This window comes from Canis lupus, chromosome 13 (assembly GCF_003254725.2).
Source record: "Canis lupus dingo isolate Sandy chromosome 13, ASM325472v2, whole genome shotgun sequence".
NCBI classification, from domain to species: Eukaryota; Metazoa; Chordata; class Mammalia; order Carnivora; family Canidae; genus Canis; species Canis lupus.
The window spans coordinates 20,550,216-20,569,471 of NC_064255.1; the positions used below are offsets into that span (position 1 = coordinate 20,550,216).

The window sequence follows — 19,256 nt, forward strand, 5'->3', positions numbered from 1 at the left end:
TCAAAGGCCTTGTCACCCCAGCTGTGTCTGGATCCAGATCTCTGGGTTTCAGATTTCTCTTCATTTGTACCATCAGTATTAATTACTCCTAGGATGCCAATTCCCCCAACTGCCCTATCGGTTCCTGAATTTCACCATCACAAACTTCATCCTAAAGTTCAGCATGGCAAAGGAGAAAGTTTGCAAAAAGCCCTGGCATAGAATCTTTGCTCTCTATGCTCCTCCTCCACTGGCTCTTGGGCACTATCTTTATAGGTCAAAACCCCATGTAGCCATATGCACCACAAATGCCAAGTCTTCTCATGAAATCTTTTCTGATCTCTCTCAGATGTGATTTCTTCTCAGTTTAAGCCCCCATAAAACTTGACTAGGCCAGCTGCAGCATGGTCTAGGTCCAAGGCAAGATATTCAAAAATTATTAGACTAAATTCCATCCACATTCCTCACTAAACACTGTGACTTTGATTCAGTTGCTTAATCTGAGGCAAGGTTCCTTTAATTACAAAATTTTCTTTATAGAGGGTTGGAATTAGATATAATGTATATTAAGTATCTAACTCAGTGCCTGATACATATTAGACATGTGATAAACAGTAGCTATTTTACTTTTTTATGGACCCTATTATATTTTGCCCTACACTATAGTTATTTATAAAGACTTCTTCGAGTATATTTTTTGTATGACAAATTCCATTAAAATGTGAACTGCATCTTATTTTTTAAAAATTTGCAGTAAAAATAATGAATTTAAGAGACATTCTTTTGGAACTATTTTATTAAAGTCAAAAAAAAATTTAAGAGGGGTGCCTGGGTGCCTCAGTTAGTTAAGCATACATCTGGTTCCCTGCTTGGTAGGGATCCTGCTTCTTTCTCTCCCCCTGCCCCCACCCCACGCTGCTCCTGCTCCTGCTTGCTCTCTCTCAAATAAATAAAATCTTAAAAAATATATTTAAGAGTGTAACTTCATTATATTTATTTTGACTCTAATATCAACAACATTTTCATAGGTTATGAGGGGTACCTGGCTGGCTCAGTCCGTAGATCATGCCATTCTTGATCTCAGGGTCTTGAGTTCAAGCCCTGCCCCCCATCTTTCCAACCCCCCCCCCCAGGGGGGCATAACTTGGAAAGATAGACTGTGGACAGGACATATATATATATGTATGTATGTATATATATATATGTATGTATGTATATATATAGTATATATAGATGTATAGTGGATACACTATATAGTATATACTACACATCTGTATACATTGTACACATCTATATACATTTGTATACATTGATGACATTCAAAATATACTTGAATAATTTAAGGTATATTCAATGGGGTGACATTTATTCTATGCAGATTGCCGCTAGAGGGGAAAGGATTAAAACCAAGTTGGAGTGGAAATGATTTTTCTACAGGGAGCTATCTTCCCCCATTCAGCTGTCACATTAGCTGCCACTGGGTTGGTCCTTGCAGCCTCTTAGTGGGACATAACCTGGGTGAATTTGAATTTAAAAAAAAAAAAAAAAAACAGGGACGCCTGGGTGGCTCAGTGGTTGAGCATCTGCCTTTATCTCAGGGAGTGATCCTGGCATCGTGGGATCAAGTCCCACATAGGGCTCTTTGCATGGAGCCTGCTTCTCCCTCTGCCTGTGTCTCTGCCTTTCTGTCTCTCTAATGAATAAATAAATAAATCTTAAAAAAAAAAAAAAAAGAAAGAAAGAAAGAAAGAACCCAGAACCCAGAAGGGGACAGTGGAGTTTATGCTCTGTTCTCTAATTACATTAATTCATCACTCCCACATTATATAAAAGTCAGGAAGCTAATAATGTAATACTTGTTCTTAAATTGAAAAAAAAAATGTAACCAGGTAAATAAGTTGTGGGGTAAAAGGTACAAAATAGGGAATACAATCAATGGTATTGCAATGCTGTATGATGAGGAGAGGTGAGTAGCTACACTGGTGGTGAGTACAGCATGAAGTTCGTACTTGTTGAATCACTATGTTGTATACCTAGAATTAACGTAACATTGTGTGTGAACTATAATTCAATTAAAGAAATGTAACACTGCAATATAACTTTGCCCAAGAGGACCCACACCTTATCCATAAAGGTTTTCCCCACAGTTCCAATAAGAGACACTAAATGAATCCATGAACAGTCTGTGCTTTAAAATTTCAAGAAAAAAAATTTTTAGGGGCACCTGGGTGGCTCAGTTGGTCAAGCATCTGCATTCAGCTCAGGTCATGATCTTAGGGGCCTAGGATGGAGCCCTGTGTGGGGCTCCCTGCTCCGTGATGGGAGGTCTGCTTCTCCCTCTACCCCTCCCCCCACCCCAGCTCGTGCTCTCTCTCTCTCTCAAATAAATAAATAAATAAATAAATAAAATCTTAAAAAATTTTTGTTTTAAAAGACAACTGGTCCAGAAACCATGTATAAAAAAGTGTTTACGAGGGGGATCCCTGGGTGGCTCAGCGGTTTGACACCTGCCTTTGGCCCAGGGCATGAACCTGGAGTCCCGGGATCAAGTCCCACATTGGGCTCCCTGCATGGAGCCTGCTTCTCCCTCCTCCTGTGTCTCTGCCTCTCGCTTTCTAGGTCTATCATAAATAAATAAATAAATAAATAAATAAATAAATAAATATCTTTAAAAAAAAGTGTTTACAAGATTCAAAACTATGAGGCTATTCTATAAACCTAACAAAAACAATTAGTTTCAATCTGACTACTTACTGGTGAGTTTCTGACTCATTTGTTGCTCTATCCCTGTGTTCCAGGAAGGCAGCTACTACATCTTTGCTTTGTGGAGAGTGACATTCAAATCTGCTGCTAATCGTCAGATTTAAGACCTTAATTTTTGGAAGCTGCATAACTTCTCTGGTAAAGTAAGGAGTTAGGTACACCTGGGTGGCTCAGCAGTTCCGTGCCTGCCTTCGGCCTTGGGAGTGATCCTGGAGTCCCGGGATCGAGTCCCACATTGGGTTCCCTGCAGGGAGCCTGCTTCTCCCTCTGCCTGTGTCTCTGCCTCTCTGTGTGTCTCTCATGAATAAATGAATAAAAGTCTTAAAAAAAAAATTTAGTTTCATGTACAATACAAGCAACTCAGGTAATACGTTTGTTAATAAATCTACAAGACATTTTGCTATTCCTCCAATTCAGGAGGAATACGTAACAGAAGTGAATAGAAGGGTTCATATTCTAATTCCAGTGCTGTCATTGAGAAATGTTGACCTAGAATTCTGAATACTTGTCCCAAAACTGAAAACTCACACATGACATAACTACTAAAATAGGCACTTTAAAGAGTTAACTTCTATGGAAAATCGAAAATAGCCAAGTAGTGAAAAGACCTGTAATGAATATGATGAGTACTAAAAATGTAGTATCAATCAATAAATGATAAAAATAAAAAGGAAGGATAAAAAATGCAGTATCTCAGTACTTTAAGTAACCTTATTTAGCATCTAGAAAAGCGCAGCCAAAATATAATGAATGAATCAATCTGCACACATTGGAATGAAAAGAAAATGGTTAGATTTTAAGTATTCCCTTCAGTCCTGTTTTGTAAAATTTAAAACCCTATCTACAAACAATCTGACGGGCATAAATATCTGTCCCTAGCCACATCTACGTAAATACACATTTTAATTTTAAACCTCTCCCCACTGAATGTGTTTGAATACGTGTTGACCTTTTAAAAAGTTTAAATCAAAAAAATATATAAATAAAATACAATAAAAAGTTTAAATTGCCTTTCTAAAAAAAAATAATAATAATAATAATAAAACTTAATCCTGTTTAACGCTTCCAAAGGTACATTATCCTCCTCCTTCACTGCAAAGAAGAAACCTGCCTGGGGGAGAACAAGAGCTTGACATCCACCACGGGCAGAGAACTCCCCCGCCCCGCCCCACACCCCTCGCCTTCCGCGAAGCCCAGCTACCAACACCCTTCGCTTTACTCCTAACCCAGAGCTGAGAGTCTATATATACTCAGGCCTCCAGCTCGGGGAAGCCCTTCGGGGCCAATCAGGGCTCCCCGACCTATTGCGTCACACCTCCCCCCAGGGCGTGACGTCAAAGGCAATCCCTGGCCAGCCACGTGGGTTGGAGCGCGGCGTAGCTGGGCGGCCGCTCGGGAGACGCCGGGCGGCGGCGGTGCCCAGGCCGGGGACGTGGGCAGGGAGGGGGCGCGGGCTCCGATGCGCACCCAGGGGCACGGCGGCCGCGGCTCGCTCCCCGGGGGCGCGCGGGGCGCGGGGTCCCCTCCTCCGCGGGGGGGTTTGGGGGCTGGAGGGCGAGGCGCTGGACCCAAGCGGGTGTAATAGGACCCGGGGCTCGGGAGCCCTCCCAGCTCCGCCCCCCGCTCCCTGCCCCGCTTTCCAGCCTGAATCCTCCTTGGAGTGTCCCCGCCGCAGGGGCAGGCTCCCCGCCGCCGCGCCCGCACAGACCCTCCTTTCACCCCCCGCCCCCCTTCACGGGGACCGGGATCCGAGCCCTCGCTCCCGCCCGGCGGCCTGACGCACTCCGCCCGGGGTGTAGACGGTCCCCATCCCGACCCAGCCTCCGGCTCGCCTCCCGCCGCGCCCCTGCTCCCAGCTCCGGGCCGCGCGCCGCGGCTGCACCCCGAGCCCCCCGCCCGCCGGGCCCCGCGCCGCCCCCGCGGGGAGAAGCGCCAGCGTGCTCGGTGCCACGTCGGAGCCGGCTCCCGGGACCGTGCCGCCGCCCGCGGGCCCCACGCACGCCCTGCCCCGGGACCCCGGGACCCCGCGACCCCGGGACCCCCGCCCGAGCGCGGCTTCCGGAGCCCGGCTGAGCCCGCGCGGACCCAGCCTGACGCTTTCTGGGGGTCCGGAGAGTGCAAAGGAGGGGAAGCCCGGGGAAGTGGGAGTGGCCGAGCGAGGCCGGTAGCTGCGAGGAGGTGGCGAAGGACCCTCCTTCCCGGGGGTCCCGGCGCTCGGGAGCGGGGAGCCCGGGCCGCGTTAACCCTTTGCATTCCAAGTAAGCAGCGGGTCCCCCCCCCACCCCGCCCCTTAGAAGCAAAAGGCGCCGGGCTGTTCCAGGTTTGTCCTCCCCACGCAAAGTGGGGGGGCGGGAGAGGGGGTGGGAAGGGATGGGAAGGAAGGGGCAAGGGGGGAGCCGCTGCGCGGAATGCCTTTTCCCTGCACAGTGGAAATCCTTGTTTCCTAACTTGGGAGCCCCTCTGCGGCTCCGGAAGGCGAGGAGTGGAAAACTACATCCCGGGACGTGCAGGCTGTCCCAGGCGGAGAGGCTACCTGTGTCCCCAGAAAGGCAGCGGACTGCTGGCGAGCGCCGCAGGGATGGGAAAAGACAGGGATGCACCGCCAAGCCTGACAGTGATCTGAAATATCCCCTGATTTTCAGGCTGCTGGGCAATTGGCAGACCTCAAACTTTTCTGTCGAAAAACCCAGCTTTACAGTTTTTTTTTAAAAAAATTTTTAACGCTGATGTGGATCATTTCTTCCCTCTCCCTGGCCTATTCGGGGGGCCCTCCTGGTTCACCGTCTCGCGCCAGTGCAACATACCTTGTTCAGCTCTTGGTCATAAAGTTGTCCTCAGCCTGTCTGTGTGGTCCCGGAGGGTCGGTGGCGGGCAGTTTCCAAAATTGAGGTAATAAGAGATCAGATGAATTTGAGACGACCGGCCAAAAAAAATAAAAAATTTAAAAACAACATTTAAAAAGGATGGGGGAGTCTTCAACGTTTGGTTCTCCCCCACTTCAAAAGGAAATTCCACTACTATTCTTGTTAAGGTCTCCGTCGCACTTCAGTCTAATTCTTAAAAGAAAAATCTGTGCTTTAAAAATAAATTAACTTTATTTTTATTTTATTTATTATTATTTTATATATATATATATATATTTTTTTTTTTTCTCGCTCCAGTTTCCCCCTCCCCTGATATCGGAAAGTCTCTTTTCTTGTTCGTATCAAGAAAAGCCCGGTGAAGACTCAGCAGAACCCGGGAAGCGCAGAATTAGGAGAAAGTCTTTGGCTGGGGCTGGTTCAAGTCCCTGGTTCAATGGGCTGCGGGAAGCCAGGACTGGGTGGGTAATTCTTTCCAGACGTCTTGACTTCTCCTTCCTCGCTGTTGTTGCTTTCTGCCTCCTCCAAGTTAAGGGGGTCTTAACAAGAGAGCCGGTGGGTGTTTTAATAGGGCGGAGGAGGGAGGGGGCTGGGGGGAGTGGAGGAGGGAGGTGCGGACTGGGGAACCCGCAGGGGGAGGGAACTGGGAGCGCGCGCGGGCGGGCGGGCTGGCGGGCGGGCGGGCGGGCGGGAGGCGGGGTGGGGGAGAGGAAGAAAGAGAAATTGGCCATTCAAAGCCCTCTCTGAGCTAGAGGCCGGTTCTAAACTCCAATGAATTCAATTAACTTGATTGCTAACGTGTGCAGAGAAAGGCCGTGCGCGGATGCTGGCCGCCACCTGATTCCCTCCTTCCCTCCAGCGGTGGAGCGGGGAGGCCGCGCTCTGCAGACATCCCCGACCTCCAGGCTGAGCTGCGAGGATTCCCTCTTCGCGGAAAAAGTCCCCGCACCTTTTAGCTAATTTGCTTTCAGGCCAAGTGGTGCCCTTAGGCTAAGTAACAGCCCGGGCGGGGGGGGGGGGGGGGGGAGATAGCTGGGGAGGGTGTGTGTGTGTGTGTGTGTGTGTGCACACCTGGAACCTCGAGAGCCGGCTGCGACTCTAAATAAAATCGGCTACAGGTTAACCCTTTCTTCGCAGGAGCTCGGAAGTTTCTGGGCTGTCCTGTGTCACAGCCCCTCTTACACAGACATTCCCATGGGTGGGGGGGGGGGGGGGCGGAAAAAAGACGAAGCAGTTAGACTTTTTCCCATAACTTGACCCCCTAACGTAGAGATACGCAAGCAGCACGCGTTATAAATGAAACGTAAAATAAAAATCGTGCCCTGGAGACCTCGAAGGTAGCGCGGTTAGAAAAAGCCATTTCCAAGAGAATGACTTAACTGGCTCTTTGCTTCTTGCGAGCCTTCTGAGAAGCTAACGAGTCAAAATGCTTACTTTTGCTTTGAGACGCTCTTTTCTCCATCCTTTTTTCCAATGCCCTAAAGCTGGGAAGAGTTCCTTGGGCCGGTCACCCTTTTCCCCCTCGATTTCTCTTTGGGCCTGATCACTTAAAACGGACGGTAGGTGGCACTGTTTAGGAAAAAATGAGAGGGAGTTTACAAATTCACTAATCTGGCCCTCGACGGTTCCGCTATCATTATTCTAGGGTAAAAAGAGATGTCTTTATTCCCTGCCCTTGCAAGGCATCCCTGGTATTTCAAGGTATCTTCTTTGGGTCTCGGCTAGGCCTTGCAAAGTGGGTTCTTGCTGCTTATCACGCATTTTGGACAATAACGAACAAGGCGAAAGAGAAAAGTCGAGTAAACTAGAAACGATGCTTTTCAACAAGTCACGCAGGGTGTGGTGTTAGGGGATGTGCTTAGAGGTCAAGAATTTTATTGCGATACCAGGTAGTCAGCCAGGGCCGACCTGCAAAGTACCACGCATTTCCGCCACCTCCCCCCCCCCACCCCCCCCACACACACCCCCACACCCCCCCGCGGCGGTTACACCTCTGGGAAGCATTACCCAGGTCTGATGACTTCACACTGCTCTGGGGAAACCCACTTACTAATTTTCCCCTACAAACCTTCAAGGCTTCAGCCTTTGAACACTGCCTTAGGTGATTCAACTCTTGAGGAACTGGCTTAGATTTCAGAGCACAGTTTCATCCCATTTAGACTCCTGTTTCTTGAATTTTAGTTGTATGGTAGTTTTATTTATTATTTATTTATTTATTTATTTATTTATTTATTTATTTATTTTTATATATGGTAGTTTTTAAATGCTAACTTGTAACTTAAAATATGTCATCTAACTTATGTACTCTTGCATATAATATGGATTAAGCTTATTTAGGGGTAGTGTGAAAATTGTGGGTATCAAGTGTCTAGCTGTGGGACCCCACGGGAACACTTAACCTCAGCTCTAAATTTCAGGGAATATTATATGTAATGCAGGACTGCAGATTCTTGATTAGTAGCATTTAGCTGTCCCTGTGCTGATAGTTCCAGCAATGAGAACATTTAGTAAAGCTGGGTTTCTTTATTAAACAAAAACACATTTGTTGTTTGTCCCTTGTACTTATAAATTCATGGCCCATTAAGAAAAAGTAAAATGTTGCCTGACTATGAATGAATATAAAAGCTCATTGCACATCCATCCATTTCTATCAGTTCCCCCTACCTCAAGAGAATAGGGAAGAGACTAGTACAATTTAAAGCTAGACATGAAAGTTCTTGAGAGCAGACTATTATATATATCAGATTTTCTTAGGGACGATCCCGGATAAGAGAGACCTGAAATTCAAACCCAATCTTTGATGTGGCATTGTGAGCCGTGGAATCTGTATTCACCTCACTAGAAGCATATTCACCTCACTAGACCTTTATTTCCTAGTAGATAAATGAAGAAAATACCTGCCTTACACAGTTGTTATGATGATACAGTTTGTTAAATTATATTAAGACCTTAGTATAGGCCTAAAGTCTACTCCTAGGTAATGTAAGCCAATGGTTCTTCATGTAACCCAGTGGTTTCCAGTATAACCATTGTGGGTATTCAAAAAGTATTCATACCCTTCTCCTGACTTTCTATTCTTTTTTTTTTTTTTTTAAGATTTTTTTTTGTTTATTCATTTGAGAAACAGAGCACTCAGAGGGAGAGGCAGAGGGAAAAGGAGAAGACTGGCTCCGCTGAGCAGGGAGCCCAAAGTGGGGCTCCATCCCAGGACCTAGAGATCATGACCTGAGCCAAAGGCATCCAGTTTACCAACTGAGCCACTCAGGTGCCACATCCTGGGATCGAGTTTCATGTTGGGCTCCCCACAGGGAGTCTGCTTCTCCCTCTGCCTATGTCTCTGCCTCTCTGTGTGTCTCTCATGAATAAATAAATAAAATCTTTTTAAAAAGTATTATATGACTTAGTCTACACTTTGAAAGGTTGATGCTCAAAAGGACCTGAGATTAATGATTGTAATTTGATTGACAATAAAATCTCCAAATACAACCATCTGGATGATTTATTTAAAAAAAAAAAAAAATAGAGGGATGCCTGGCTGGCTCAGTCAGTAGAGCTTGTGACTCTTGATCTCAGGGTCATGATTTCCAGCCCCACATTGGGTGTAGAGTTTACTTAATATATTTACTATATAAAATTTATATATATAATATTTTTTAATTAAAAAGAAAAAATGCCTTGTATTTTGGAACTTTACCTTAAATCACTGAATAAGCAGAAGCTTTACTTTCATATTGTTGGACTATTTACTTTTTAAAAATTACCTCCAGACTCCTATGTATTTCAGATTGGAAGGGGAACAAATTCTTTTACATAGTTTAAAGGACACATTTATCACTTGCATTTTTCTGACAAAGATTACAGAAAAGGACTATTTATCCTACTTGATTTAAATGCCAATAATTTCTGTCAACAAGGGCTTACAATTTACATGACAAATCAATAAAAGCAGAAAGTGCTACTCAAAGGGAAGCCTATAGTCTAATTGTCCTTTGAAATTTTAATAGAAAAAAAAAAAAGAAATTTTAATAGTCTTTTTTTTTTTTTCTGGTACAAATTCTTTTATTTACAGGAAATAACACACAAACTTACAGGAAATAACACACAAACTAATAGTCTTAATCATAATGTCTAAGCGGAAGATGTTATAATGTCTTTGTCCACAAGCAGATGCTAATAGTCTTAATTGTGGAATTAGAGTAAGTAGTCACATTATTTAAATAATCTGCCTTGGAAATTTCAACTCCTGAAAAGATCTGAACTTTCCAGCTTTTTAAAATCTTTAAAAGGATAGTTTAATTTCTAGAAGCTAATTTATTTCTTATTCCTTATTCCTGTTTATTATAAACAAATTTATTTCTGACTAGTTGTTAAAGTTTCTAGGTAGAGGGACCTTTTTGGTGTGTAATTTTTAAAAAAGTGATTCTGTTCCCAGAAAAGTAAATATTCATTCAAAAGTTTTCATACAGTTTCAGAGGGTTCACAGAGAGCTTTCCCCAAAACCTATTCATGGAGGAACGAAAAATCTCCTTGTCCCAAAGAAGTATTATTCAGTCTTTGGAAATACTACAACTTCCTACTTCATTGTAAAACACACCATATAGTTAAAGGTTGAAAAAGAAAACAAAAGGGGGAAAAAAACGAAATGAGCCTTTTATTTTCTCTATTGATTCACACTAATTTTCTTTTGAAATCGTAAGTTTGGGGGGAAAGGAAATCTCAAATTAAAGGAACTTTAGGCATTTAGGAGAAAGCTATTCAAAGGGAACAGAAACCTAGAAATACAAAATATTTCAAGAATCCATTACATCTAGCCTTCCTCAGGCATTGAGACCTGATCTTGGATTTTTAAGAAAACAACAGCATCCAAAATGATACCAAACTTTCAGGATAAAAAAGCCTGCCTTCAAATACAGGTGGCTGAAATCTTTGGGAGGAAAAACCCTGAACCCATTCAGTAAAGTGAGACTTCCTACCTTTATCCAAAAGAGGTGTTAGCTCCAAGACCCAATTAGCCGAATTACCATTCCAATGGCACCTGAGGGCTGGTACTGCCGCTATCATCCTAAAAATACCTTAAGAGGTGTGACTCCATGCATTGCATTAGTCACTTCCTGCCTACCATAGATATCAGGATAATTTTGGGAGTAAAACCAAGTAACTGTGAAGCTATTCGAAAGAACTATATTTTTCTGAATTATGCAAATATTCTTCCCCATAGCAATATTTTTCTAGTATTTTACAGTTTCAGAGGGCACCCAGATCTCTGTGGCTTTGAGAACTTAGTAGGCCGTGGTTCCATCTATGTATTATGCCAAAGCCAAGAACCAGGACACATTTTGATTTGGGTCCTGACTCACCTCTTGCAAATAGCACCTGGTGTTTGTTCGCACCGAATTTGTCAAGCTTCTAATTAAGCAATTTGGGAAGTAGCCTTATTGTTTGTTTTGAAAAGCCCAGTGTCTCCCAGAGTCTGGGGTGAAAAGAAATGTTAAAACCCTCTGAAAGCGTGGACTGAGGGTGGCCTCCACTGCAGTTACCAAGCTGCTTTTAAAAAACACAGATTCTATGCCCAGACTCCAGACCTACTTCATCAGAATCTATAGCAGCAAGTCCTGGGAACATGCCTATTTTGAAAAATTGCCCAGGTTATTGTTATGCCCTCTGATGCTTGGCAACTTCTGCTTTCGGGATGTTGTAGATGAAGAGATCATTTCCTGGGCTTTTTACACATTGCTCTTTAAGATTCGATTTTTGTCCCTAACTCTACTTGGATAACAAAAAAATAGAAATGCCTCTTTTGCAGAATACAACTGAATTGTGAATTGAACGAATTTCTCTTTATAATGACAGCATCTTTGTATTGATGAGGTTTATACAGTCAATACGGTATCTGCTTGCATCTGAATCCAGTGATTTCTACCACAAGTGAGGCGATATCAAGTAGAAAAGTGAGAGCTCTAAACTCACCCTACCTGTTTGGGGAAAAACTGTATAGTCTGGGCAAATTGCTTAATCTCTCTATGCCTCAGTTTCTCTCTATGTAAAACAGGCATTGTAGTAAAATTGGACCTTAGAAGTTCATGGGGAAAGTAAATAAAATTATCCATCTTAAACTCTGAGTGAGCAAGCAATTTTAACTATAATTACTGTTGTCACTGAAAACACTATTATGTTGAAAGAGCAGCACCCAAGAACTTATTCCCTCGTTGTTATGCTTCCTGCTCCTGTATATTCCTGGATTTGCTCAGAATTCACTTTTTTTTTTAAGATTTTATTTACTTATTTAAGAGAGAGAGAGAGCACACACACAAGCAGGGGGAGGGGCAAGGGGAAAAGCAGGCGCCCCGCTGAGCAGGGAGCCCTAGTGGGGACTCAGTCCAAATGAAGGCCCTTGAATTATGACCTGAGCCAAGGGCAGATGCTTAACCGACTGAGCCACCCAGACACCCTATTTGCTCGGAATTCAAAACATTTAAAAACTGGTCAAATCTTGAAGATTTTAAAAGCTGTAAGTTTGGTTTTAAATTCCTGAAAAAGGGACACCTGGTTGGCTCTGTGGTTAAGCATCTGCCTTGGGCTCAGGTCATGACCCGGGGTCCTGGGGTCAAGTCCCACATTCTCCCTCTGCCTGTGTCTCTGCCTCTCTGTGTGTGTCTCTCATGAATAAGTAAATAAAATCTTAAAAAAAAAAAAAATTCCAAGAAAATCCTTTTAAGGTACTGAGTACCAGCAGTAAGTATGCAGTTCATAAAGAATTTGCTATGTAAGTATTCACCAAATCCACCCATATTATAAGAAGCCCATGTATGAGAATTAAAAGCCAAATTTAAAATACTTATTTGAAAGAATTGAATGTTCTTTTTCTTCCATGATATATTTACCGAAGGAAGCCAGTTTAGATGGGGCATCTGGTTTTCAGCACACCCTTGCTTTACACCTATGTTTCCAGCTGAATGTTCTGTGGTGCTGAGAGGTCAAGTGACTTGCCCCAGGTCACACACAATGAGTCAGTGATTCAGGGCTAATTGAATCAAGGATTTTTATGCCCGGGCTCCTGGCAAGTTTCTTTGGTGGGAGTGTCCACAAATAAATGGTTAACTGAGATAAATATTTACGCTTCTGCTTTTAGAGCAAAGAAAAGGGATACATTTGCTATTTTCTTGCATCTTTATTAAATTTAAATTTCTAAATAAAATTTTAAAAATATTTCTAAATATAATAACTCAAACATGGCCTCCCAACCGTCTCCCAAATAGCGAAATTTATGATGTGTAACTAACTATAGTGAATTGGAAGTATCGCAGGAGAGTTTATCTTTTGGAAATTCTGGCCAATTTGATCTACTCTCTGTCATCACTCCTCAGCTTGAGTTACTGTGTTCATTGTTGCCAAGTATCCGTTCTCCAAAAGTGTATTGATTATCTCCTATGGGCTATTCTACAGTCTTGCCACTAGCATTTGCAGGACTCAGCCCAAAAGTACTAAGTATATCTAAATGCCTAATATTTATCAATCGAACTGACTTCTTTCTTTCCCACTTCCAGCTTCATCCTCTAATGTGATGGGTAACCGGACCGACAGGAGTTCATGAGTTCATTCTTTGGTGAGAAATTGCACTAGGGTGACTGTTGTACAAAGACTTTTATTTGCAGCAAATAAGGAGATCACAGAAGAGCTTCCAAAGGCATTCCTCCCTAAGAGAGGGTGAGTGAGTTCCTTTTGTTTAGGGTTAGGATGAGTTTTTAGACAGGGAAGCCCTGTCATTGTATGGAGAGGCAGGCATAGGGTCGCACATACACCTTAAGAAAACATGCCTAGGGGGATCCCTGGGTGGCTCAGCGGTTTGGTGCCTGCCTTTGACCGAGGGCGCGATCCTGGGGACCCGGGATTGAGTCCCTCATCGGGCTTCTGGCATGGAGCCTGCTTCTCCCTCTGCCTCTCTCTCTCTCTCTCTCTCTATCATGAATAAATAAATAAAATCTTTAAAAAAAAAAGAAAACATGCCTACATATACATTGTGTATTATGTAAATGAGGCTGAGGCTTCTCCTTGGGTGGAGATTTTAGTAATATAATGAGGTGAAGGTAATGGTGGGTCATTCCACATGTCACTCCATGGTCTGTCTGCACAGGCCCTACTGTGGTATAGCTCAGAAGGTCTGGGTGGGCTGGAGATCTTGTCAGGACAGTCACCATCACCCGAGGGGTAGTTTCAGGTTTCATTTGCCCGAGTTAAGAGGTAAGCTGGCAAGAAGAGCTTAAGGAAAAATGTGGGACAAACGTGAGTACAAACAGGTGAGCAGTAAATGTCAGGTCTTGGGGTCTAGCTGGTCACAGTGCTTTTTTTCTTTCTTTTTTTTTTTTTTTGGTCACAGTGCATCTTGAATATGCATTGAATCTCAGTTTACACATCCAAGTACATCCACAGTTCCCGACATCAGGCTCCACTGTACTATTCTTTGGACCCCTGCCCTTCAGACTGAGGTTAGAAGATTCTGCTAGCCCTGGAAATTGGCTCAGAAATAAGGCCTTTCATGCTTGGATCTAAGGGTGGTACTGCCAGGAGCCATACCAGTCTTGCCATCGATGCAAGACTAAAATTTCCACCATGCAATCTGAGTATATATATCATTCTCCTAAAATATCACCACTTTCATTGTCAACTCAGCAAAAGTCCAAATTCTTAGTCTGATCTGGCCTTAAACTTTCCAACTTGATAGCCAACTTTTCCATTTACAGTGTTAAAAAGAAAACTGCAGGTCAAAATGGTGTCACCGGGGCAGCCCAGGTGACTCAGTGATCTAGTGCCACCTTCAGCCCAGGGTGTGATCCTGGAGACCTGGGATAGAGTCCCATGTCGGGCTCCCTGCATGGAGCCTGCTTCTCCCTCTGCCTGTGTCTCTGCCTCTCTCTCTCTCTCTGTGTCTCTCATGAATAAATAAATAAAATCTTAAAAAAAAAAAAATGGTTTCACCTAAGCCAAGTTACCAAACCTGGGCTTAATACCCAACCTAATTACAATTTCGACTTCCCCCAGAAATGTAATTCTTGATGAGTCAGTCAGGAATTATCTGATCAGCACCAATGAGGTAATCTATCATATTGTCCCTCTCTATCCCCCCCAAAATGAGGTAAACTACCTAATAAGATCCCCTGCCCTTCTCCTCAGGGGAATGTGACCATGCCTGGAACAATCCTTTCTTTCTCTGATAACTTCTCACCCCAACCTCTTTCCTATAAAAACCTTTTGTACACCTCCTCTGAACTCCCCTCTGCTTGCTAGATGGATGCTGCTCCCTGATTCATTAATCACTTAATAGAACCAATTGGTCTTGGGGGCACCTGGGTGGCTCAGTGGCTGAGTAACTGCCTTTGGCTCAGGTAGTGATTCCGGGGTCCTGGGATAGAGCCCCACATTCAGGCTCCCCACAGGGAGCCTGCTTCTCCCTCTGCCTGTGTCTCTGCCTCTCTCTCTCTCTGTGTCTCTCATGAAGAAATAAATAAAATCTTTTAAAAAAATTAGATCTTTATATTTACTTATTGTTTTTTGTTCTTTAACACCAGTGTACCCACGGTAAACAAGTTAGATCATGTTTCCATCTCAGTAACTTACTCTATTTCTCCTTTCTGCCTAAAATACTTTTTCTGTTTCTGCCTGGCTTGATATTCTTATTCATCTCTCCTTATCCTTTAGGAGACTCCACACTATTCTTTCCATCAGACTTATCCCTTACTAAGTCTCTAGTTGTATGTTTAGACTAGTTTTGGTTGTGAGGTGTTGAGGACTAGTCCTCTGCCACTCACTTTCTTTCAGTTCTTTGAAAATATCTTTATTGTCTTTGTAGAAATTATGCTTATTTGTTGTAAATGAATCATACCACAATAGATGGCTTAAGAGGCTACAAACTCAGAAATGTTGCCAATTTTTTCATATAGACTCATGGATCGATGTATAGAAGTTATGCAAGAAGAACATTTATCTTTGTACCTTTTCTTTTTGATTGATAAAGAGATCTACATTAGTCTTTTTAAATAACTGCTTATTATTCTACGCTGGCAATACTTTACAATTTATTTAATTGATCTCTCTTGCTTCATTGTTTTCTTTATCTTATTCTCTGTTATCTATTATAAAAAATATTATAAGACATGGTATTGTACAATTCATACAAGATCCAATCATGTACAATTATCCCCTTGGGATAAATTCTTAAAACTAGAGATTCTTTCATGTCAGAGCATGAAAAGTGATACAAAAGTGCCATTCAGGGATCCCTGGGTGGCTCAGAGGTTTGGCGCCTGCCTTTGGCCCAGGGTGCGATCCTGGAGACCCGGGATCGAGCCCCACATCGAGCTCCCCGTGGGGAGCCTGCTTCTCCCTCTGCCTGTGTCTCTCCCTCTCTCTCTGTGTCTCTCCTGAATAAATAAATAAAAACTTAAAAAAAAAAAAAAGTGCCATTCACTTTTGTATCTCTTGGAGCACCTGATGTGAAGTCTTATAATAAATAGATAGTAAATCAATATGGGCTACATAAGTAAATTCATTAATTCGTTAGTGATTGGCTACTTAATATCTATATATATACCTGACCTAATGCAGTACTGTAATTGGATGTTCTGGGAGGAGCCAATCTGGATTTATGCTACTTATTTACATCGACAAAAACTTCAAGAGAAAAAAAAGGAGATAATAAAGTTTAAAATCAAAAGAACTAGATACATGTGCAGTGACACACTTCCTTACCTATGTTTTTGTTTATTTGTTTGTTTTTTAAGATTATTTGAGAGAGAGGGGGAGAGCAAAAACACCAGTGGGCCTAGGGGCAGACTCCCCACTGAGAGGGGACCTCACGCGGGGCTCTGTCTCATGACCCTGAGATCAAGACCTGAGCCAAAACAAGAGTCAGAAGCTCAACGGACTGAACCACCCAGGCGCCCCCACTACTTGTGTTTATTTGCTATTCCCAAGGATGCTCTGAAAAGATAAAATTGATGTCACTGCCTCTATTTTGCAGGTGAAGAACCTGAAGTAGGATGGAAGAAATGATTTGCCCAAGGTGACCTGCCTTGCGGAAGGAGCCCCACACTATGTTTTTCCTCCAGTCTCGTGTTTTCTCAAATCCACCACTTTGCTTTTTAACCAAATGATGGTTTTCCACCATTTCATCTTAATGAAGAACTCTGCCACAGGCATTGTCTTCTTAGAATCACTCTGCAGGTGGTCTCTCCTTTTGCCAATGGAAAGATACAAATTGGAAGAAGGAACGATCTTCTGTTTCTTCAGTGCCTCCAACAGACCAGCTACACCTGAGGGTGACTTTGCTTTTTCCAGTTGGTGAAGATGGCAAGTTTGCTGAAAATCCTGTCACTTGTTAAGATAAGGCAGGAATGTGTGCTGCCTAAGTAGGTGGTAGTTTTTAAGTAAAAACATGTAATTCATTTTAGGAAGGGACGGATTCTGTCCTATTCTTTGATTAATCCCTAGCATCTAGCACACTGCCTGGTACGTGTTAGATCCTAAAAATATACATATTCCTATAAAAGGAGGGAAGGAGCAAAGACAAAAGGGAGTCTAATGCTGATATCTTCTACAAAATATTATTCTTTAACAATAACTGTCATTGGCTTATTTTTATTTTGATAGATGAAATTTTAATCATCCCCAAACATCCACAGTAACTGACCCAAGTAAGATTAAATCAGTCTTCAAAGGTTCTTTGTTCTTTTATCTCTCTCCAAATACTCCCATTTATATTTTGAAATATGGGCTCTAATCTAAAAGGCTAAGAGTTTTTATTTTGGGGGGAAATAGTGACATTTGGATCCTTAGGGGAAATAATTGTGGTTTAAAAATAGTTGTTTTAACAAATTAGCATAAATCATCCTTATTCTAACTTTCACAAATATTCCTATTCTTCGTAGAGTCTAACATAAAAATGTTTTCTGTGGCTATAGAAATAATATCAAGTCGAAATAAATATGTAATATATAATATGAATTTATATAACAATATAAACATTATATATATATAATATATATATATATAATGTATTCAGATCTATATAAATTCTTTCTTCCCACCTACACATGCATCCACATTCTTTAAGTAAAGTGACCATAGGGACGCCTGGGTGGCTCAGTGGTTGAGCGTCTGACTTTGGTTCAGAGCATGATCCGGGAGTCCCCAGATCGAGTCCCACATCCAGCTTCCTGCATGGAGCCTGCTTCTTCCTCTGCCTGTGTCTCTGCTTCTCTTTGTGTGTGTCTCATAAATAAATAAATAAAATCTTAAAAAAAAAGAAAGTGACTATAGAGGGAGAATTTACTCGGCAGTCCCGATTTCAAATATTCTAAACCTTTATTCACTTAATATATATCACACCAGGGGGGATCCCTGGGTGGCGCAGCGGTTTAGCGCCTGCCTTTGGCCCAGGGCGCGATCCTGGAGACCCGGGATCGAATCCCACATCGGGCTCCCGGTGCATGGAGCCTGCTTCTCCCTCTGCCTGTGTCTCTGCCTCTCTCTCTCTCTGTGTGGCTATCATAAATAAATAAAAATTTAAAAAAAAATATATATATATATATATCACACCATTCATGCAAGTCTTGAGTCTAGGTGCAAAAGTGGTGTCAATACTTACAGCTGATAGAGATAACGAGCTCAGACCAGATAATAAGAAAACTCATTTGCATAGATCAGTCAGCTGAGATTAAGTTATGCGACAGCACAAAAAAAAAAAACAAAAAGACCCCAAATCACAGTGATTTAGGAAAGCAAAGGTTTATTTCTCACTGTCTTTGTGTGATTGACTGAGGCTCTGCTTCATGCCTTTTTATTCTGGTGTCTAGGCTGAGAGAACAGCTCCTCCCTGGGACGTTCAAAGGAAAAAGAGAAGGTTGCAGAGGAGGCTGGATTCTGCTTAGAAGCGCCTTTGCTCATAACTCATTGGTCTAAGCAAGTCACATGGACAAAGCTGACATCAAATGAGTGGAAAGTATAATCCTCCCGGAGGGAGGGCCCCTCCTAAGGGGCAGGACCTATTGGGAGAGCAATGGCACTTTTGGTGCAAATGTACTGCATACTTTTTTATGTTGTACAGTAACGCCCTCTGGTAAGTTCTCCCAGCTAGAGTTGCCGAAGTGATTTTTTGTCTACCACTTTCCAAATTGAATTAACATTCAAGTTGTTATAATTCTATACATTTCTCCTCTATGCATTTCTCAAACCTGATCTCCCCTCTGTAACTCACCTACCAGTCCATTGTTCAGATTCTTAGTATTTATCAACAGATTTTCTGATCATAAATTAATTCCATATATAACCACCAATGTGAAGTATGCAAAATGCACAAATCTAAAATGTCATTTTTCTGGGGCACCTAGCTGGTTCAGTTGGTAGAACTTCTGGTGCTTCATCTTGGGGTCATGAGTTCAAGCCTCATGTTAGGTATAGAGTTTATTTTAAAAAAGAATCAACTGGATTTAATGAAAACTTTTTAAAACATCGATGTAATAAAAATAGGTCTTTTATTTTCACAGATATAATTGGATGATGAATAGAACATATGAAACCAGAGATAAAGATAAGTCCAACTATGTTTTTTAAAGTCCAATTATAAAGGCAATATAGGAGACTAAATATATTAAGTTTACT

General features: G+C 42.5%; 1 protein-coding gene and 1 long non-coding RNA gene across 3 annotated transcripts in view; one reads left to right on the forward strand and one right to left on the reverse strand.

Annotated features, from left to right (window-relative positions):
* The window catches only part of HAS2 (hyaluronan synthase 2), a 34,987-nt gene extending 24,344 nt beyond the window's left edge, over nt 1-10,643 (reverse strand). The window contains exons 1-3 of one of the 2 annotated variants that reach the window (XM_049092637.1): nt 10,577-10,643; nt 7,038-7,172; nt 5,547-5,798 (exon numbers count right to left, since the gene is read on the reverse strand). The gene's annotated coding sequence lies outside the window, so the exon portion shown is untranslated. Of the gene's footprint in view, nt 1-5,546; nt 6,143-7,037; nt 7,173-10,576 lie in introns of both variants that reach the window. The other variant, XM_049092636.1, reaches the window with a different exon arrangement.
* A 3,020-nt stretch (nt 10,644-13,663) lies between these two features.
* On the forward strand, nt 13,664-17,050 carry LOC125752320 (uncharacterized). The gene is made up of 2 exons (XR_007401530.1): nt 13,664-14,086; nt 16,618-17,050. It is a non-coding gene; the product is annotated as an uncharacterized LOC125752320 (long non-coding RNA).
* Nucleotides 17,051-19,256: the final 2,206 nt, after the last annotated feature.